This window comes from Neovison vison, chromosome 7 (assembly GCF_020171115.1).
Source record: "Neovison vison isolate M4711 chromosome 7, ASM_NN_V1, whole genome shotgun sequence".
Classification (NCBI taxonomy): Eukaryota; Metazoa; Chordata; class Mammalia; order Carnivora; family Mustelidae; genus Neogale; species Neogale vison.
The window spans coordinates 159,610,326-159,633,501 of NC_058097.1; the positions used below are offsets into that span (position 1 = coordinate 159,610,326).

At 42.3% G+C, this 23,176-nt stretch overlaps 1 protein-coding gene across 1 annotated transcript in view; it reads right to left on the minus strand.

Annotated features, from left to right (window-relative positions):
- The window catches only part of GALNT18 (polypeptide N-acetylgalactosaminyltransferase 18), a 339,877-nt gene that overhangs the window by 312,814 nt on the left and 3,887 nt on the right, over positions 1-23,176 (minus strand). The gene's annotated exons all lie outside the window — the stretch shown is intronic.

The window sequence follows — 23,176 nt, forward strand, 5'->3', positions numbered from 1 at the left end:
TGGATAGATGGAAGGAAGGAGCAATAATGTAATGTTATACCTTGATTCCTGTCAGGTATATCAAATCTTACCTCTGCCTATTGGTTATAAATTCTCTCCCTAGATCGGGCAGATGCTGGGCTGAGCAATCGCCTTTCCCCTTTATTATTCACCCCCTGACCAACCCATCTTCATCCCCCAAATCTGGGAGATGAAGACTTGGGGATGACATGAAGCAGGAGGAGATCTGTCTGGGTCAGCTCTGGGCTCTAAGGAAAACCTCTGGTTTCTCTATCCCAAGAGGAAATCTGCGAACCTTCTATGCACACATGAAAGCAGGCTCCATTCTAGATCTCAAACTGCAGCTTCAGGGTTTATTAAGAGTGACTTGTGATTTGTACTTCGTCATTCTCCCTTTTGATAAGAACAGATGTTATTTGTTTCTAACTCCCAAACACCGGGAACTAGGAAAAATCCCAGGGTCCACTTCATTACCATAGAACAAACAGTGCCCATAAGAACTCTTTGACTACCAGGGCTGTTTCTGCCCAGGCCTGAGGAAGCAGGATCAGTTACACCAGTGGGCACAGTGGCTGTGGTCCAAACTGACACAGGACACCAAGACTTTATCCTGTGGAGGACTGCATGCATGGAATCACCTTCCCAAGTGATAGAAAATGACGTGACTCTGAAGTCTTGAATTAAGGGATGGGGTTTTTGGACCTTGATGTTTCACTGTGTGTCCCTCTTCTGAGGGTCCCCATTAGACTGGAGGGACAGAAGGTCTGCAGTCACTCTGCAACTTGAGTCTCTTGCCATGGACCCGTAAGGAAGTGGGGGATAAGGTGTCAAAGCCAGCACTTTTTTCAGGAAAGAAGCACATGTATGAAGCCAATAGATCCTTTCTGTGCCTCTGAATAAACAAGTCTGGAGCTCTAAAGCAGAGCAAACAGTGCCCTTCGCCAAAGATAATGAATACCCACATCCCATGAGATCTTCACATTTGGCCACATCGCTAAAAACAATTCCCAAATATGCCCCCAAAGGAAAACACTAGACCATGGCTCCCCTTTTCCTGCTCAACAGTGTGGGAAACTGTTTGCTCTGTACTTGCAGGAGCTTCAACCAAGAGAGGCTTTCAGTACTTTGCTGTTGGTGGGTTTTTTTTAGGCCTCCAATAGCTGATTGTACAAGACTCACAGTTTTACTGAATTCTAATGACAGCCTGAGCCTGGATGGGAAGAGTGACACAGTGTGTCCATCACTTCCAGCATAGTCCCTGAGCACCACACAAGCCAGGAGCTTCGAAGGCCTGATCCTGAGTCTGTTCACAAAAATACCTACAACCTACTCTCAGATGAACAGCCCAAACAGTCCATGGCAGGGTATCGGGAGGGCATCTGCAAGATTCATAGAACTAGATGGCCAAGGACGGCAGACACCACATGGTCACGTGGAGCTCTCACTGTCTCCAGAACCACAGAACTTGATCCGGTGATCGGAGGAGAATAAGAGAATGTGCAAAGAATCCGGATCTCAGGTTACACAATCCTGGGTCCTGCTCCCGGCTCTGCCACTTGCTGACTTTGTGACTTAACCTAAGGTGAGACTCAAATATATGACAACCAGGAGAGCACAGTCATGTGGCAGACTGCCATGTGTTCATTAAAACTCATTTCCTTTTCCTCCTGAGCTACCAGCTAGAGTACATTTCCCAGCTTCCCCTGCCGTAAGGGAGGACCACATGACTGAGTTCCTGCCAGTAAAATATGGCAGAAATTATGGGCCTCAGTTCTAGTCCTGGCCCATGAAAGCCTTCTCTGAGGTTCTCCATGTTCTCTCTCCTACTATTTCTGCTGGCTCCATGCAGAAAGTCCATAACAGAAGACTGCAAGGCCCAAGACTATATCCTGGGGTGGAAGGAAGAATGTCAGCTCACCAGCCATGTCTACACTGATCACTGAGACACACATGGGTAAAGTCACTGAGGTTTGGAAGCTGGCACTGCAGTTATCTTTTCTTCCTCTAAATAAAAGAGGTACAAACCAAACAGAAGGACTCCGGCTGTAAGGTTGCACCAGTGTACCTGGTACATATGAGTGAAATGTCACTCTCTCATGTGCTTCTGAAACCTCCATTTCCTCATAGGTGAAACAGGGATGTTCCTTCTGCTGAACAAGGTTATTTTGAGGATTGACTGAGATCATATATATAAAGCACCTCACACAGTATTTGGCTGATGGTTGACTGAAATGCATGAACTTCACTGAGTTCCTTCTCATCTGTGTTTCTCAGGTTCCTCATTTGTATCTGAAGATTATACCAAACACCCCCTTTCTATTTTATAGGCCAGTGGTGAGGGAAGCCTTGACAGCCTGAATTTTCTCTTCCACCCTTACATCTTCAACCACAGTCATTCCGTCCACAAGGAAAGCAGCCGTCTAAGGCATACGGCTGTCATTTTCAAACAACTTTATGGGAATACTCACTCTTGAGTAGATGTTGGGGGAGTGAGGGTTAGAGGAGGGTAAGTCAGTGACAGATAGACATCCTCTTTAGTGCTGGATAGAAATACAATGAGCCCAGCCATGCTAATGGTCTCGCATATACTTTGAAGGGACCAAAATACACCAGTTACAAGGTTTGAGGCCCCAAGAACATATCTATAATTCCAAAAGCCCACACCTAGCTGTAATTAAATACTACAAGGACTTAAGTGTTCTGGTTTTGATATAACAAGGTTCAGACTCTGCTGTCAGATCACAGAGAGTCAATTCCTTTCCCACCAGGTAACTATGTAACCCTGGGTATATTAATGCTATGTGCCTCAATTTTAATATCAGAAAAGGAGGATAACAAAAGTACCCATCTCAGACCGTTGCTATGAAGGTAAAGTGAGATAATTCATATATAGCACTTGGCATAGTACCTGGCACATAACAAATCCTCAGTAAACATTAGCTATTCATGTCTATTCAGCACAGAACAGAACAAACTTTCTGACCAGTTAAGGAGACTCCTATTCTCTAAGAGAGTCCCTAGAAACACTGTCCATCTGTCTCCAGCAGATATTTTTCTATTTAATGACTCTAAAGAGACAGAAAAGCTTTAATCAATTCCCGGATGCAAAATGCTAAGAAATTATATGCACTGTAACGAAGAAAAAAATCAAAGATGTTTCCCACACATTGTTCAGCAGACAAAAACATATTGACATGCTGTTCCTGCAAGGAAATGGACTGAGTTTTTCTAGATAATCCTGAGCCATTCGGTCTTCCCACTACTGTCCTCCACTTTCCCAGGCCAAACCAAGGGGCTCCCGTCCCAAAGTTCCTTTCATGGTTCCCTGGGGGAATCATGCTCCCTCACCTATGGGCACACAACACATACCCTGAGCCTGGCACAAGCTCAAAACAACGTTAAATTCGGAAAAAGGATATATACAATTCCTTCTTCGGAAACCAGAGACAGTGAAAACTCTGGGAACATACTTCACATAAAAGTTCTACCAATCCCAAAAGCATATCTGGGAGTCCTAACTCTTTGAATCTTTATTTATTTATCTGTAAGTCAAGTATAATTAACATACAGAGTTATACTAGTTTCAGATGTATAATATATTGATTCAACAAATCTATACATTACTCAGTGCTCATCATGTTAAGTGTACTCTTAATTACCTTCACCTATTTCTCCCATCCCCCCCACTACCTCCCCTCTGGTAACCACAATTTTGTTCTCTGTATTTAAGAGTCTGTTTATCTTCTCTCTTTATTCGTTTGTTTTGTTTCTTAAATTTCACATAGGAGTGAAATCATATAGTATTTTTCTTTCTCTGACTTATTTCACTTAGATTATACCCTCAAAATTCACCCAAGTTTTTGCAAATGACAAGACTTCATTCTTTTTTATAGTTGAGTAATATTCATATATATATATATATATATATGACCCTATATCCAACATCTTTACCCATTCATCTAAGGATGGATACTTAGGCTACTTCTATATCTGGGCTACTGTAAATAATAGCAATAAACATAGGGGTGCACATATCTTTTCAAATTAATGTTCTCATTTTCTTTGGGCAAATACCAAATAATGGATCATATATAATTCTATTTTTAATTTTTTAAGGACCTTCCATACTATTTTCCAGAGTGGCTGCACCAGCTTGCATTCCCACCAACAGTGTACAAGGGTTCCTTTCTTTCCATATCTTCACCCACACGTGTTTATTATTATTATTAATTATTATTATTATCATTTTAGCCATTCTGACAGGTGTGAGGTGATAGCTCATTATGTTTGGGATTTGCATTTCCCTGATGATGAGTCATACTGAGTATCTTTTCATGTGTCTGTTGGCCATCTGGATGTCTTTTTTGGAAAAATGTCTATTCATATCTTCTACCCATTTTTAATTGGATTTGGTATTTTGGTGTTGAATTGTATAAGTTCTTCATATATTTTGGATATCACATATATATCAAATATATGTCATTTGCACATATCTTCCTTCTCCCATTTGGTAGATTACCTTTTTGTTTTGTTGATGGTTTCCTTTACTGCGCAAAAGTTTTTATCTTGGTGTACTCCTAGTAGTTTATTTTTGCTTTTGTTTCCCTTGCCAAAGGAGACATATCTAGAAAAAAGTTTCTATGGCTGCTGTCAGAGAGATTACTGTTTTCTTGTAGGACTTTTATGGTTTTAGGTCTCACATTTAGGTCTTTGCTCCATTTTGAGTTTATTTTTGTATACAGTATAAGAAAGTGGTACAGTTTCATTCTTTTGCATGTAATGTTCAGTTTTCCAACACCATTTGTTGAATAGACTGTCTTTTTCCCATTATGTATTTTTACCTCCTTTGTTATAGATTACTATGTTTATATTACCTAAAGCCATCTACGGATTTAGAGCAATCTTTATAAAATCTTTATAAAAATATCAGCGTTTTTCACAGAACTAGAACAAATAATTCTAAAATTTGTATGGAACTACAAAAGGCCCCAAGTAGCAAAAGCAATCCTGAAAAAGAAGAACAAAACTAAAGTCATCACAATCCCAGATTTCAGGATATACTACAAAACTAAAGTAATCAAAATAGTATGGTACCAGCACACATACACACAAAAACAAACAAACAAACAAAAAACAGGCACATAGATCAATGGAACAGAATAGAGAGCCCAGAGATAAACCCACAATTTTATGGGAGACCCAATTCTGAAATGCCAAGGGTAGGACAGAAGCTGATTTCTAAGGGAGTGTGGGACCCATCTTGGAAATAGTTTAATATAGCTCTAAAGTATAAAGAGAAGATACAGTACTCTGAACTAAACAAGTCATCTCCTTCTCAAGCCTTCTGGACACGTTTCTTGTAAATAAAATGTCAGGAGTCAGATCAGAACAGGTATAACCCAACCTTTCTTTACAACCTGTCCACTGCAGCCCCCTCTAGGCAAGACAAACAATGTTCCCTTTCTGTAGTCCCAACTGTTCCATGTTATATTATAACAAGCCCTTATGAGCCATTTAAGTTACCAGCCTGGCATTTGAGTCTGTACTCCTTGGATTAGAGGGTCTCCAGGGGATCCTTCCAGCTTTGTCTGTCCATGAGTCTAAAATATCCATGACATGAAAGGTCCATCCCAAATCCCTTCCTCAGCTTTCCAAATTTCTGAAAGGCACCATAAAACTTGACCTTCTCTCTCAGGAAACAGACAGATGCTAACAAAAGAATTGTAAGGTATACAAGAGATTTTGTTTTCTTTCCTCTACATACCACATCTCAAAATACCATTGGGAAATTTATGTATCTAAACCCATACCTGATTTTTTCCTACAATCTCCAGAGGATACTATAAGTGATTTTACCATCTAAAAATTTCCAGGCTTACCCAATTGCACTCTCAGGTTCTATGGATACGATCATTGGAACATTGTTTCCCTGTGCTGCTTGTGGCTTTTCAAAGATCTGGTCCTCATGTTTGTACTATGGGGAGTGGTAGAATTTTAAATGAAGGATTTTTTTTTTTTTTATTGCTTCTCAGCTCCTCTCTGTTTTGCTAGGAGAAAAACATAGTAAATATATCTTTTTGGAATTGAAAGTAGATGTTATTCTGCACAAGAGTCTGTGTCTATATGGAATAAGAGGAGAAAGCACAGTGCTATAAAGTCCGGATGGCCACAGTACATTGGTATGTGTAGTTCCCTTCCAGATAGACCTCATTCCAGAAATGTCTTCAATGTAGAAAGGCTCTCTTCTATCCACCAAAGTCGGAAAACCACTAGCTTAAGTCAGTTCTTAAAATTAATAACCCCATGGAATTTTTAAATAGTTCCATTGATATATAATTCTCATATCATTCCACTGGCCTATTTAAAGGGTATAATTCAATGGTTTTTAGTGTATTCACAGAGCTCTGTGCATCCATCACTACAATCTAATCTTAGAACATCTTCATTACTCCCAAAAGAAGCCTTGTACCCATTAGCAATGACTTTTCATTCCCATCCTCATCCCACACCCAACCCTAAACAAACACTAACAAACCTTCTGTCTCTACAGATCTAACTATTCATATAAATCAACTGACACAATAAGTAGTCTTTTGCATCTGGCTTCTTTCACTTAACACTACATATTCAAGGCTCATGCTATAGTAGGTATCAGTACTTCATTCCCTTTTATGCCTGAATAATATTCCATTACATATATATATACCATTTTGTCTATCCATCCATCATTTAATGGACAACATTTTAACTTCTTTAATGATTTTTAACTACATTTCTTGGATTATTTTCTTAGTGGCTGGTCTAGAGTTTATAACAGACATCGTAATCCATCCAAGTCTATTAAGTTAATTCTAGTGAAATATAGAATTTTTACTCTTTATATAGTTTTAGTGCCTCCTCTTCGTTTTTGTGCTTTTGTGCTATTATTGTCAAATATATTACATTTCTTTATGTTATATGCCCAGCAGTATAATTATACTATATATATTGCTTTATACAGTTCCTTTTTAAATTTGTTAAGAGAAGAAATGAGAAATATGGAATTATACTTTTCAAATTGCTTATAAAATTATATTTACTGGTATTCTTTATTTTTTTGTGTGTAACTTTGAATACTGTTTGATGTCACTCGCATTCAGCCTGAAGAATGTCCTTTCTTATAAGGTAGACCTGATAGCAACAATTTTTCTCAGTTTTATTTATCAGGAAATGTCTTTGTTTTGCCTTCATTTTTGAAGGATACTTTTGCTCTATATAATATCTTTAGCCTCCATTGTTTCTGAGGAGGAATCAACTGTTAATCTTACTGGAGTTCTCTGGTAGGTAGTTTTGTTGTTAGTTTGTTCTGTTCAAGGTTTTCTCTTTGTCTCTTATTAGACATGCCATTGGTACACTTCATGGTGTCCTACATTTCTCTATAAGGCTCAGCTCATTTTTCTTCATTCATTTTTCCTCCCTTGTCTTCAGATTTCATAATCTCTGTTGATCTGTCTTTAAATTTGCTGATAATTTCTTCTGTCAACTGAAATCTAATTTTAAATGTCCTTCGTGAATTTTTCATTTCTTTCTTTTTTTTTTTTTTTTTTTTACTTTTCGGGTCCTGAATTTCAACTTTATTCTTTTTTCAGTTTATATCCGTTTATTGATATTCCCTATTGATATGATATTTTCATCATCCTTTCCTCTATTCTTTCATCAAAGTTTCCTTTAGTTCTTTGAACAATAACTACTTTTGAAGTCTGTCTGGTAAGCCCAACATCCAGGTCCCCTTAAAGACAATTTCTGTTATTTGCTCTTTTTCTCTTTACATTCCTCTGTCTTAGATGTCTCTTAAGTATTTGTGGAAACCAGACATTTTAGATAATTTATTTTAGCCATTCTGGTTATGATCACTCCCCCACTCCCAACCTCCACTCAGGACTTGTGGGTGTTATCTGCTTATGTTTCTTGACTTAGATGGACTGGTTCAGTGAAATCCTTTACCCCACCAAGTGCGTAGCCTCTAACGTCAACCCTTGGAGGGTGTAGCTCTGGTCACATGCATAATGTTCCTGACTCCCCCTATCCAGGCTCCTGGGATAACAGTAGTGTAGCAGGGCATTTTGGTTTGTTTGTTTTTGTTACTGTCTCTTTCACTTATCTCCCTGTTTAGCTGGACTAAACAGGACTGCCCTATTGGAATCACACCCAGCTGTCAGCCTTCACCAATTGCCACCCAGTTGCTCTACTGTTTCCAACAGGGCCCTTGGGTATAAATTGCTCCACAGTCTGATCCCACTCAAATTCAGGCTCCTTTGTAGGGGTTGCCTTGGAAGCCAACCTCTGTGGCTTGTTTTAATCCCAGGAGGGTTCTTTTCGGTTGTCTCTTTCTCTGGTTCTCCCTGTAAACTTCTAGCAGGTCCAGCTGGCCCATTGTATCTCTTGTTCCTATCATGGAGCTACCAGCCTCCTCTTGAATGGTCATCAGTTTCTCTCAAGTTTGAAATTTCTCACACTCTGTTCCAAATAAAGTCAGTTCCTTTAGGGAGAGCTACAGAACTCTGTTCTTACAGCCTGCCTCCCCACCTAGGCAGAATCTCTGGACCACGGCTCTAGAGCTGGGTGGGGTGTAGGGGAAGAGGTGGGGAATAGCAGCCCGATTCTCTCAGTAACAGGCCTGCTCTGTGGGTGGGGTGCTGGGTGGGGATGGTAGCCACTGTTTTGGAAGGTCTCTCCTGGCATGACAATTTCACCCAATGTGTGAGCTGGGCTGGTGGTGAATAGGACCCGGTATTCTTGGCCTCAGATAGGGCTTCCACCCTGTAAGATGGGTAGCAGAAAGCAGCCCCAGGCTTCCCAGCCATGCTTGCATGGAATAAAGCTTCTGCAACTCAGATTTGGGAGAGATGAGAAATGCAGTGGCCTGACCTTCCTCAGGACAAACCATACCCTAGAGTAGAAGTTAGGAGAAAGAGAAAACCCTAGAGTAGGAGTTAGGAGAAAGAGAAAACCCTAGAGTAGGAGTTAGGAGAAAGAGAAAGCCTCCTAATTTAGGAGAAAGAGAAAGTCCACATGTGCCCAGAGAACAGCTCTGTCTCTGAGTCGGGGTTCAAAGAGGGAGCAGGTCATGTCTCGAAAGACAATGTTGCTGTTCTTACTGAGACTGGGTAGATTTTCCTGAATAACTCTTTCTCCATTTCATATATGCATACAGAACAATTGCCAGAGACTTTAAGTGGTTGGGGTTTTTTAAATAATTTTCACCAGTTATGTTTGTATCACTGGGAAAAGATCCACAGAGCTCCTCATACTGCCATCCCTGAGGTGCGTCCCCTAACCCCATGTGATTTGTACTGAAAAAAAGAATCATGTAGGGAACAGCTGGCTCCATTTACCAGTACTCTGTTTACTTCACTGTAGCCATATTTTCTAAATTAAAAATAAGGGACATGTGCTCTGGCAAGGGCTTTGTACTGCTTCCAGGTACAAGAGTCAATATGGGCAGTAAGTGTTGGAAATACTAGAATTTACAATTCATTTAGATAGTTTCTGGAGACAACAGATCAGAATATTTGAAAGCGGGTTGCCCCAGAAAACCTGGAAATGTATAGCGGCTAAAATTCTGGTTCTCCTAAAAAGTCATAAGGGATTCCTGGCTGATACAAGGTCTTCTTTTAAAGGCGACAGTTCTAAGCTGTGTCGTCCCATCAACTACCTCGATTTGTGTTTGGTGCTTCTCCAAAGACAATCAATTAATTCTAATAGGAATTCAACATGGGGAGACAGGGCCCTAAACAAAAAAACACCAGCAGCCAAGGCGGAGTGTTGCCATGTCAAACCCATCCTCCAAGGCTGGAAATGGGCTGCTTTGTTTTAGCTCTCAATCAGTCATCACATTTAGAATCTAGGGGGTTTACGCTCCTGGGCCACTTGGGAATTTCTCAGGTAAAGCCCAGGTCTATGGATATAGGCAAGGGGAACATAGCCTGGCAAAGTTGGGGGGAGTTAATAGGGCTGTCTCTGAGACTTCATTCCCAAATGTTCTTAAAACCAGACTCGGAAGTCACCAGGGAAATCTGGTTTTGAAATGACAGACAGCCCCAATCCCCTCAGCCATTAGGATAACACACCCTCCCTGGAAATATGCATCTGTCTAATTGCTCAAGACTGTGTACAAACTGAATATTCATGATCTTCATGTTGACACAAAAGCTATATTTTTAAATGCCACTACCCAATATTTAAAATCCTTTTTCTGTCCTTAAAAAGACTCAGAGAGTTTATTGGAGCCTCTGTTTGAGACACCTGGCAGGCTGGGGACTGCACAGACAATGAGCCCCAGGTCTCCAAATTGGGGAAAGGGATAGAACGTACTGGGGTCAGAGTTCAGAATACTGTGTTTATTATCTGTAGATTGAATAAATATGTCTTACTCCTATATGTGTGACTATTTGTCAAATGGTTTGTTTAATAAGTTAAAAATCCATTTGAAGGCATTACTGAATTTCTGCCTCTCTGCATCTCAGGTGGTTTCCACTGGTGACACCATGCTGACCATACCATGTACCTGGCTGGCTCTCAGTTTCAGGATCAGCAAAGCAAAGGGAGGCAGGCATACTGGTCCAGTGAGCCATCATTAAGCCCACGTTGCCGGGGAGTGGAGAGGAAGAGGGAGGGCAAGCGTTATGCTTACAGTCCCAGATACTCTGGGCAGCCTCGGGCAACATCACACCAGGGAATGGCAGCACCCAAATTGGAGCCCAATTCATCTGACTCTAAACTCAAAACCTCATCTGAGCTGGCAGAGGTGAGGCTGCTGTGTAGCAGAAGGGCACGTTTGGAACCAGAACCCAGAGCCCCATTTCAGAGCTTCCAGAAGCTTCCCGAATTGTGCTCCTGTTCTCTCAAACTGACAAAAAACCAAAAGGCCTCCACTCCCATGGCAAAGAGAAAGAGATAAGGAATTTGGGAAGCTTTTCTGCCCCAGGGAAGAATCAGCCTCAATGACAGTTTGGTATTAACTAGCTCAGCCATGCAGGGAGGCATAATTAGTTTCCAGGCCCAGAGTTTCATTCCACTGGTCCCCCACACCCCAAGGGCTACACAATCTGTTTGAAATGAAAAGAAAAATAAAATCACTGCTCTCCTCGGCTGACCCGTCAGGCTATTGCTCCTGGCCGTGGGCAAAAGGTGAGGCAGCCATCTGTCTGCTGAGGTGAAAAAGAATGAAATAGTCATTTTTAAATGACATTTTCAATTTTTCCCCTGTCTACTATGCCCTCTTCTACCCCTACTGTTTAAATCATTCTTTTCAAATTGAAAATATCAGGGAATAATAGGAAAAGAAAAATCACAGTAATCTGAGGCTCTTGTTAATGGGCTGCTCCATCCCACTGGGCCGAGTCCGAGAACCTTCCTCCTGGGCCCACTTCCTGGGCCCACTGACGGGTGCAGGTGGGAGAAGCCATACTGGGCCACCATGAAAGGTGACAGATCCAAACCCAAACCAACACCCCTGAGTGGGTGATTCCCCGAGGGGCCACCAGAGACCAAGGGGGTTCAGCCTGTCCAATTTCTCACTCCACTCCCATGCCATCTTCAGCCCTTGATGCCCAAGGAATTTCAACAAAGCAGGTAAGGGAAAAAACCCTCTCCTGAGTTCAGAGCAGCCTGGAGAATCCTCCCTCCTCTCAGCAGACAGTTCTTGCCACCTCCCTCCTGAGTGAGGGAAGAGATGGTCCCAAATTGCCACTGCCACCCTAAAGACACCTCACGATGATGGGATCCATTCTGGAGTTCTCGGAGGCCCCAGTGCAGACAGGAGGCCAAGCCACATGGGCTGGGAAGCCAAAGACCACCTTTCCCTTTAGCTCCTGGGGCCCTGAGGAACTCTCGATCCTTCTCTGGAAATTCAGCTATGCTTTCTCCTTCCTGGTGACTCTCTGGGTATCCATTTAAATGACCTCGACTCTGTCCTTCCTTTTGAAGCAGAGCCTCCCTGTTCAGCTGCATCTTTTCTGGCATTATTCTCTGCTTTTGGTGCAGGTTTATTTTTCCCCTTCTACACCCAAAAGATTGCTTTCGTTTGAAAGTGACCACAAGTGACAGCTTTATTAAAATAAAGATATCGAGGGTCCCCTGAAGGCTTCAAGCTCCTCTCACCAGCTGATTCCTGGGGGATCTCAGTGCAGGAAAGCACATTCTACACACACACACACACACACACATACACACACACACACTTTCTCCACCGAGCTGCTGCTTCCCTTTGATTAAAGCTTGCGACAGCAGTGTGTGCTATGAGGTGCCTTGAAAGAGACCCCAGAAATGTGTGTTTTCCTGTCCCTGACCCAGAAGGAGGACACAGCCTGAGACCACGTCGTGCAAGCCTCCCCTAAGCTTGGAGGGATGAGAATCGGGTCTTCAGTCCCCTGGCCTCCCTTCCAGACAGCTTTGAAGCCAGACACCTGGTTATGAATGTTCTTACTAAGTAAGTGGTTTTAGGAAGGCTTGTTTATTTATCCATTCAGTCACTCAGCAAATTCCTGCTTAGCCCCAACTACATGGCTGCCACTGGATCAAACAGGAGAACAGAAAAATTAGGACCCTGCCTCTACTCTCAAGGAACCCACAGTGTAATGGGAAAAGCAGATTAATAGTTACAATACAGTACAACTTTTTCATCTAGAAAGTGGGGCTAATGATCTCATGGGCCTATTTTCAGGCTTATATAAAATGAAGTGAACTAAACTGTGCCAAACATCTACTCAGTGCCCGATAAATGTCAATTTTCTCTCATTTCCTCTGCTCCGTGTAAAATCTCTGCCCCTCTTCCATGGACACCACTGCTGGGATCTGCAAAGCTGGGAAGAAGCCTGCTCCCAACATAGAGGCTACATCTCAGGAGCTGGCATGCACTGCTTGGAACCGAAGTCAGGTCCTGCTAACAGCTATGTCCTCAATTCTGAAGATGATCCTAGGAAGTTGAGTGCAAGCCCTAGGGACCCAGACAGGCCAGGGAAAGAGAACTAAGGGCTCCCCACAGACTCCAGCTAAGGAAATCTGCCCATCTCCTTGTCCCTTAAGCATCCGGCTTCATCTGAGAATATATAACCAAAGATTTACTTCCCCACTGCAGAAGTTTCTTGTGAGGTTGAAGGAAGTAAGAGGATGTAGAGGGAAGCTTTCTAGACTTGTGTCAGACCTCTAGATCCCTACCCCAAAGTCTCCAGGTCCCAGGAGAAAACTGCCAGGGCCATCACCACGTTGCACCGGGCCTTGGATCCCTCAGCTAACAGGCTGAGGGGGTGGTTACTGATGTTACTCCCAGGCTCTAGCATGCTCCAATTCTAAGTAAGGATCCTTCTAGATCTTTACAAGACTAGAGCTTTCACAATTAAGATACAACTTTAGAAAGCTCATCTTTCTTTGCTAATATATGAGGCAAGACGGAAGGACTGCATCGAGTTGCACAACAATACTGTACTTTACTAATATGGACCAGGGTGAAATAAGACATTTAATTTTCAATTTACAAAAATCAAGTCAACTTTCTGTACTTCCAAAGTAATTACAAACTCAAAAACACCTATGCCTATTTTGCTAAAAAAAAAAAAAAAAAATTGGCTGTTGTTGAAAAGCATTTAAAATTCACCAATGTATAGCTTTAGTTAAATAAAATAATGATTTTCCTTGTTTTGTTAACAAAATTATCTGTCTATAAGTGACCAAAATAAGCTGCTCATCGAGAAACAGCAATTGCCCAGGAGGCTTCACAGTGATTTTCCACAATTCTCTCTGGTAAGAAAGCAAAACCATCTCTCCGTTTTCTGCTGTCACTACAAAGGAATCTTGTTCACGAGAACTTTAAATAGATAAGTACTAAAAGAAAAAAAAAGATGTAGAGTGTATCTTCCCGATGTGAAACTACATCTAGGTCTGGGTTGTAAAGAATGGATATTAAAATTATACCATCCCACAAAATGCACATTTTGTAAAGGGGGAAGAAAGAAAAGATTAAATTGAGTCTTCTTGACAATTGTCTTAAATCACACCTTCCTGCCTGCAATTGAAATTATAAGTCACGTTGCTTTGAGTTAAATCAAATTCACCCTGGCAGGAAGATAGGCTGCTGTGGCTCCAAATCCTGTCAGGAGGTAGAAACACAAGACAACCCAAGTCTCTCCTCCAGGAGACTCTCCTTCTGTCCCCACCCATCCATCACTGGGGACGTGAGACTCTGGCCAGGTAACAGGGCACCCTTGCATCATTCTCCCACCAGTCAAGCTTCCTATAAGCGCAGCACATTCCTGACATGGTCTGCTGCCCGCTGCCATGCCGAGTGGGTTTTACAAAGCAAATCTTTCTCTACAAACAGGGGCAGGTCCCCAGGCTGGCAGGCTTAGAATTTCAGAACAGGAGGAGAGTCAGACTGAGACACTTGTGCATTAGCATTAGTTTGGGTCCCCTCTAAGCTCACTTCTGACCTTCTTGGGCCGGATAGAACTGGGAAAGCCTTAGCACGCACATCATGTCTAATGGCACTGAAACGGGCCTCAGATCTGCTCTTTTAGGTGTTTCGAGCAGAGAATATGTTCCTGGTTGTTATTTTCTATGTGAAGTCTAAAAAGGAAAGATAGTGGAAATGAAGGACAGTGGGAAGGGAGGGAGCCTGAAGGAAAAAATGTGCTTCCTGCCCCCCATTCCTACCCTGGACACAGGCAGGGTGGGGGCGCTTTTCTGCCTGGCATCTCATTTCATCACCACAACAATCCCACAGAGTTAAAGGAGCAATGGCTGTCTTTTCTATAGCTGGGGAAATTGAGGCACAGGAGAGTGAAGAGGCTTTTTCAAGGTCACCCAACCTGTAAAGGGCAGTGCTGATTCCAGCCACTGACTGCCTGCACTTTTTCCCACACTAGATGAGAGGCTCAGGTAACTGTTGGTTTTACTTATATCTGAGCTTACTCTCTCCAAATCTTCCCTATTTCACTCCTCTAAATCCTCCTCATTCTTCCAGGATGTGTCATAAGTCCCAATTCCTTGAGGAAGTCCGTTCTGACAATGCACTCTTCTTGCATTGTCTTCTCAGCTTGATTATGAACTTCTTAAAGGAAAGAACCATGACCTGTATATTTTGTTGTCTCCTGACATGCCTGCACAGAGTCAAGCCCATGAGAAGTGCTCAGGAAATAGCCACAAAACAGTCTGGATTGATGCCTTTCAAAGCTGGGCTCCTTGGCTCACCCCAGTCAAGGGTTCCCCATTCCTCCCACAGTGGCCTCCAAGGCTTATACAACCTGCTCCTCAACCAGCCCCTCTCTGGCCTCATCCCCCACCCTTTCTCCCATAATCACTCTGCTCTGGCCACACTAGCTACCTTACTGTTCCTCTAACACACTGAGCACACTGCTACCCCAGGGCCTTTGCACTGGCCATTCCCTCCACCTAGAAAGCTCTCCCCCGGACAGAGTTCACACCTAACTTTCTCCAAGTCTTTCCTGATAGGAGAGCTCCAGACCATCTTGTTTAATTGGGACTCTTCATATTTTTGTCTTTGTTCCACTGAAATATCCTCACTAGGTGCTCAATAAGTGCAAGCTGGATGAAGGAACAGAAGGTTCTCAGTATGTGACCAATAGAAAGCAGGAGTACATCCCAGGTCCCTGTCAAATTCCCAGCCACACTGGGGAAAAACAGGAACATGGAAGCAGGTCTTCAGTTTCTCCCAACCATCTCACGCCCACCCCCACCACCCCACCAGGGCCCAATAAACAATTCCAGCAGTGGTGTCTACCTCTTACATCTGCCCACAGAGCTAGGGGCCCATTGTTGCATATACATTACCTGAATATCCCATGTCTTCCATTAAATGGGAAGTTTCTGGCAAACCTGAACATGTCTGCTATTTCTTTTGTATGCACCAGTCCCTTCCATGGTCCCCAACCTGACTCCATGCCCTGAGCCTGGAGGAGCCTCAAAACCTTTAGGTCTGAGTGAGTGGAGGACTTGGTCTTATTCACACTAAGTCCCCTCCTGAAGAAAGCTATACCGATGGCTTCTGGAGCCATGCACGGAGCCTCTCAGCTTTCCTGAGCTCTCCATCCCAGACAGCTCCTGGCACAGACATCCTTCTGTGTCTCCAGGGAAGGATACCAGCAAATCAGTCGCTTGGTAACCCATCTCATGGCCTTGCTTCTCTCAGGAATCCTTCCAATCTCATCTGCAACCTTTCTGCTGAAAAAGAGATAAGCCTGTTTTCCCTCCATCAGGATCACTGGAGCAGGAAAACAAGAGGATCATTGGCCCCTTACGAAGGGGGCTTCGCAGAGAAAATGGGATTTTTTTCTCGTAGTAACTGCATGATCTTGGACAGAGAACTACAGTCGCTGAGCTTTAATTTCCTCCTCTGCAGAACAGAGGTTAACAATATCCCACAAGGTTGCTTAAAAGGTTAAAATGAGGTAACATGAGTGATGCAGTTAGCACCTAATAGATGCTCAACAAACATTAATTCTCTTCTTCTTCCCAGCTCTTCTCCAGATAAGTGCAGGCCTATTTCTTCCTCACTGGTTCCTTTTTCCAATTTTTGAATCACTGATAAAAGTCTTTTTATCCACTTTCCACTGGATTTCCCTGCTAACATAAATCTCCACAGTCTAGTAAAATATTTTTTTAAAGCCTGGCCCAATTACAGACTTGAAAGGTCTACCTCATAATCCCAACACGGTATACTTTCCTCCAAATGGTCTTTTAGAAAATAAAGCAAATCAGAGGATTTGTTTATTATTAAGCTGAGATTTAGATGTGAAAGAAACCATAAAAGTTAAAAGATTCACTTTTCCAAGCCCTTGAACTGAGAGGCAGGTGTAAAGCTCTCCCACACCCCTCCCATTCCTCTGTGGCCCCTACTGTCTCATCAGGGAAATACTACGATGATTAGTTAGACAAACCCTACCCCGTTTGTCAAGATCCTTTGAGGCAGAAACCACATAAACACCAAGGATCATAACTACAATAAAAAAAAAAAACAGAAAACCCCTCTACTCTGGGACCCTAACCAAGGCAGAGCTAAATAAATCTGTAGCAGAATATCAAGAAGGATCTTCCATATGGATAATAGAAAATGTCACCAACATAAACAGGAAGAGAGATTAGTTCAATAAAGGAATAAAGTTACATTTGTGGGACTCAAGTAAGATTTTTGCTTACTTTTAACTTCCCAGCATATAACTCACAAGGTTATTAATACAAACTCCTACTGTTTTGGGCAAATAAACAGCTGCTGATGTTTTGTGCCCAAACCACTTTATTAGAGCTTTCCTTTACAGCAATTGTTTTTTCCTTTCCAAATCCTGAGAGGCTCAGACAGCTAAAAAACAGAGTGCCAAGGCAGGAGGAATAATAAAGGAAAGAGGAAACAGCCTGTGTGGGCAGAAAGAATGGGGCAGGGGCTGCTAGGACCCTCAGCGTCCTCTTTTCAACACTTAGACAAAGTCAACATTCAAGAGCAGAAAGCAGAAGACCCGGATAGAGTGCAGTCACAAGGGCTGTTTTTGTTTTGATGCAAAGAGTTGCCATTGAACAGAATTTACCAACGTGAGAAGATAAAGATAACCAACCATCTAGGTTTGCCCAGGCTGGAGACACCTGGACCCAGGAATTACAGTTTTGAAACGTGGGAAATCCTGGGCAAATGGAATGAGAAGACACATGTCCATGCCAGTGAATGGGAAAGCACACAGCACAGCACCTAGCACACAGTAAATGTTCCCAAATCCCGAGGAGAACTGGAACGAGCTCTAGCTTGCAGATAGCATGCTCTGCTTCTCTCACAGGACAGTTCCTGGGGGCTTACGATGATCCTAGCAGATCCACAATGATCCAAAGAAAGGGCCCTCCATGGCCTCTGGAGCCCGACTGCACTCACCTACACAACAACAAACCAAGCCACCTGCCTGCCTGGCTCCTGCCTCCCACAGCCTTCCCCTTAACCTGATGAGGCCTCTGAGCTTACACCTGAACACAGCCTTCAGTAGAATGATCTCCTGGTCCTCTCTGTGTAATTTTCACCTTTTTTTTTTTCTTCTGTAGAGGATACATATACTAGGCATAGTTTCCCTTCTTGTCTCCACCATTATTAGCTGTGTGACCTTGGGCACACTCTATGTCTCTAAGTCTCCATGCATCAATGTTCTCACCTCTGAAACTCTCTGTCCTCTCATGTTGTGGAGATAAAAAGCAGTCATATAAAAGAAAAAAAAAGGTATGGCTAGCATCTAGTCCAGTGCCTGACACACAGGAGAACTCTTCCTCTGTGCCTCCTGATACAATCAATCTTCAATACTTTGTGTGCTTGTTGCTCTTAAAATAAACCAAGGATTTGGCTAAGATTCTTATTTGTCACTTCTGGAGCTTCAAATCCTTTCTTGGCTTTCTTACTCTTATATTCATTGGCTCAAGCAATTTTGGAACTGTCCTCCTGAGTCCCAGATGCCATTAACATGACATTTATTAGCCCGGGTTTCAGATCATGTCCTATCCAGATCCCTGAATTATGTACCCATTCCTCTGGGATCTCAATGGCCTTTAATGGCCTCTCCCAGGGGACAGAGATGGACGGGTAAGGCAAACAAATCGCCACTGCTGCTTGAAATGCAATACCCAACAGTCTTAAACAGGGTGCTCTACCTCGTCTTAAACTCTGGACCATGGTGGAGTGAAGCCCTTCATTCCAAAGGGTTGGCTCTAAGTCTCTTCTTCAGGCGTCATTTTTCATTGCTCTCATCCATACCAAGGAGCGGGGTGTCACTACCACTACTCTGGATCTTCCCAAACATGGTACTTTTGTGACTCTTAAAGGCAAGTAGTAACAAAATGTAGCCCAGAGGACCATTGTCTGTTGGTTCTAATGCCGTTTCAGCAGTGACGTCATACAGGAAACCTGTCACGGTCTCATTGGGGCTGGACACTTAAGGCTTTCAGAAAAGTTCCCAAAAGCAAACCTTTTACAAAACTGACATTGAATGTTGGACAGTGAAAAAGCTACATTTGAACCTCATACCCATTGGAATGATTCGTCCTAGCAAATACAGTTGAATCCCTAATCGTGTAGCCAGAAAAAAACTAGCAAAGCATTACTCTGCACATAATCAGGAATCGTCTTGCTTCAAGTTCCAGCTGGCTGCACTCAGCTGGGTCCATAAAAAGTACACAGACCCACACATAAGATTCCAGAAGAGCAGTCATTTCCAATCACCACCACGACAAATTTTATATCAGAACAGTTGTGCGGTAATTTGTTATTAACAATAATTTAAGTACCAAAACATATGACTGATTAGGTTTAACTAATACGTTGAAAGGATTTCAAGGTTATCACATTGTCTTGCATACTAATATGCTTTGTGGAGTGGAAGAGAAAGGGACAGAGTGAGAACGAATGCCCCCGTGTTGGGACATGCTTCATCCTCGCCCCGCCTCGGGGCGTGCGCCCTGCATGTGGAGGCATGCGTGTGAAGAAAGGGAAAACAGCAAACACTTCTGTGCTCGCACACTGCAGTGTGGAGTGGAGCTGACTCTGACCCCAAAGACAGAGCGAGATTTGATAAGTTGATGATCGTAGGCTCTATGGAATAATCCAATCACTACCTAGTTCAAGAACCTTTGGCCCTAGAGAGACCAGCATTCAAGGCCAGCATTCATTTCATCTGGATCATAAGGAGCAGACCTAACCCACTCCATTCCTTGCTCTCTCCTGCAGTTGCCCATGTCCCATTTATGGACTTCTGCCCCTCTGTCTTCACGCATAATCCTCTTTCTCCCAAAATCCCATCTTGCTCCCTTCTGGCTACATTCATCACGCATTCAGCCTGGTGCTTCCCCAAAGAACCTTCTGTGTGACATCACCTCCAGCTAGATTGCCTTCCTATATGCTTCTCCATGGGGCAGCCATCTGTCCCAGACTCTTGGATAGAGCCCAAGCAATGAAAACGGACAATGATCTGAAAGAGACCCTTCAGCCCCCCAATCCAGGCAATAGCCCATTCAGCTGTCCAAATTAAGTGAAGTGAACTTCCACAGGGTGGTAATGAAGACGGTCCAGCAACCTTGTACATGGCTCTGAATCCCATGAATACCTTTGGAAAAACAGAGACCCGCCTAACCCAAGTGACCGAGGCTGACCTACAAGGCCTTCACAAACCAGAGAACCAGACTGTGGCTCAACAACATTTCATTCCGAATTCTCCTTGAGATTCTACATCAACCTACTTATCAAGGGCAAATAACAATTTATGTCAAGTGAGTGGGAAAGAATGTGGAATGCATTTACTTTATAGCCTACATACTTTTGGATAAAAATGAAAAGTCTCTGGCCATGGGAAAAAGTTGTATTCTTTGGCAAGGTCTTCCTACTCCACAAAGATGTGGTCTGGGGCTATTAATAAAGGTAATTGAACTCAACTTCTAAATCCTGCTTTTGCACTCTCTCAAAATATCAATCACTGTTACTAATATAATTTCACATGTCACAGTTCATTCCAAAGGACAAATAGCTTTACTGTTTAAATGACACCCTTTCCTCAAATAAACTCCAAGCATTCAGCAAACATTGTATCCTCTTTACAATCCTGCCAAGCCAGGGATCAGATGAGAAGGACACCACCCAATTCTCAGTGACACCCAAAGCTACAGGGGACAAAGAAAAATTAGCTTCCAACACCCAGATCTAGGACATTTTCTGACTTTTAGGGACCACGTATGCTTTGTAATCACAGTGAGCAACCTGTTTTTACTGACCTAATGCACATTAAGATGCACATAATATGCCTAACAAACTTTTAGGAAACGAAAAGCAGTTAACAATCCATTTCTCCCATTGTTGGGATGATCTTGACTCAGTGAAGTAAGATAATGGACTTGGAAATTAGTCATATAATGTAATACATTATTAATCATGGTATTCAGAAGGGTAAATAGATATTATAAGAACTCTACCCAGGAATTCAATTTCCTTTTAGATTTGTTTACTCTCTTGAATTCTTTATGCTACCATCATCCCTCACAAAAATGTAACAGTCTGATCTTTCTTTTTTTCCCAAAACAGTGATTTTCAACCTTTTTTTAGAAAAGAAGCAGAGCCTTTTAAAAAATATTTTATAGAATACCAAATATAAGACAGATGAAGAAGGAGATACACTAGCTGCAAGGAGGGGAGAGGGTGGGTGCAGGAGGGGTCCAGGAGCCTTCACTTGACCCTTTTATTTCTCAGGTCCCAGATCCAACCTTCTAGAAGCCTGGGGCTCCTGGGGCCAGAGTGTGAAAAACACTGCCCTAAGTCATCCATGTAAAGCAAAAACTATGTATATAATATAGAATACAGGCAGTATACATATATATATGTTATATATATATGTATGTGCACATATATATATTTAGTGATCTACAAAAATAAAACATATATATATAAAATACACAAACACTGATATCCCAAGAGAAGAACTGGCAGAAGACATAAATACACGGCAAAAACCAACACGGGTGGGGGAGGATACTAACTGTATAGTAATCAAAGGAGTACCGATGAAAAGAACACTTGCCAGTGATTACATTTGCCCAGAATAAGTTTAACGGTAACACCCAAGGCTGGACAGGCTCCGTGAAACTGGTACAGTAATACCTTGCTGGTGGCCACGTGGAAAGATTTTGAAAACAATCTTTCATCAAAATGTCCATACTCTTTGAGTCAGTAGTAATCCCACTTCTAGAAACAGATACTTAAAAATAGTTCAAAAGAAGAAAAGCGAGGTGAAGATGTTTATTTCTGCGTTAATTATAGTAGAAAAGCCAATGTTCAATAATGGGGAAGTGGCTAAATCAATAATCGATGATGGAATATTAGGCAGTCATTAAAAATAGAGTACAAGTTCTCTTTAAAAACCATCTACTTAGTTACCTCTCCAGAGGAAGCACACCTTCAATCCCCCTTCTAGAAAACAAGCCCCGAGATGCCTCTGTCCTTCTGCAGCAGCTTTTCTCTCCTACCGCACCCCGACTCACATCTCCAGCTAACAATTGAGTTGTATGTGTACCAACAGTCCCCTGAGTTTGTTCCCAAATGTGTTTATACTCTTGGTACTTGTCGCTGTAACAGCATAATTTAATTACATATTCTATAAACCAATGGAATATGACTGCTAAGAAAATGAGAGTTGTTGTTTCGAAGAAAATTAATTTCACTGCTTTGGAAAGACTTTGTAAAGCTAGTCACTTACATAGCAGTCTGACTGCATATGAGCAAAATCACTGCAAAGGACAAGACAAAAGTCATAAAGATTGAGGCTACTAACATGGAGATTGCTTCATAAGCATCTTTAAGGGGGTATAGCTCAGTGGTAGAGCATTTGACTGCATAAGCATCTTTAAGTTCTTAGTGAATTTTAAAGAAAACAGAACGAGGAATCAGTCTCCGTAAGCAGGACATTGTGGGCGTGGTTTATGCAAGGAAGAGGAAGATCAGAAAGGCAGCTGGCCCACCCAGCCCAAAGACAAAGCCTTGGCCTTAACATCAAAAGGTTGGCAAGTGAATGTACAACACATTCAAAAACAATATGAAAATAAAATATTTAATACACGTGTGCAATATTTTGTTTCATTCTCCTCTTTGCCGGGTTTTTCCATTAACTAACTTAAACCCCAATTGTACTGAATAAGAGGCATTCTGTTGTCCTTTAAAAACAAGTCTACATGACAGGGTCCAGGAGTGTCTTGATTCACCCCTATATCCAACATCACCTCCCTGGTGTGCTACCTGGTACTTATTAGGTCTCCAGTAAATAAAGACTGAATCAATAAACTATGTAGCAAACAGGAACAAAAGGCTTGTAACAAGAAGCAAGCTGAAAAAAAGCAGAATATAAAATCAGAGACAAACCATGACTCTACCCTTGTTTTTTAATATGGAGGCCAATGGGCAAAGCTCAAAGGGAATGTTCCAAAATGCAAAATAGTTGGGTCAGAGTAGAATGCATTAGAGGCAATTTTATACATCTTTAAGCATTTTCTTCAATATTGGCACTTTCTTTACAGATTCAAAAAGGTACTAATCAAGAAAAGGAGAAAACTGTTTTAGGTTCTACTGGACTTCCAAAATAAGAATTGCACCAACACTGCCGTCCCCCGTCAGTCTCGCCGACAC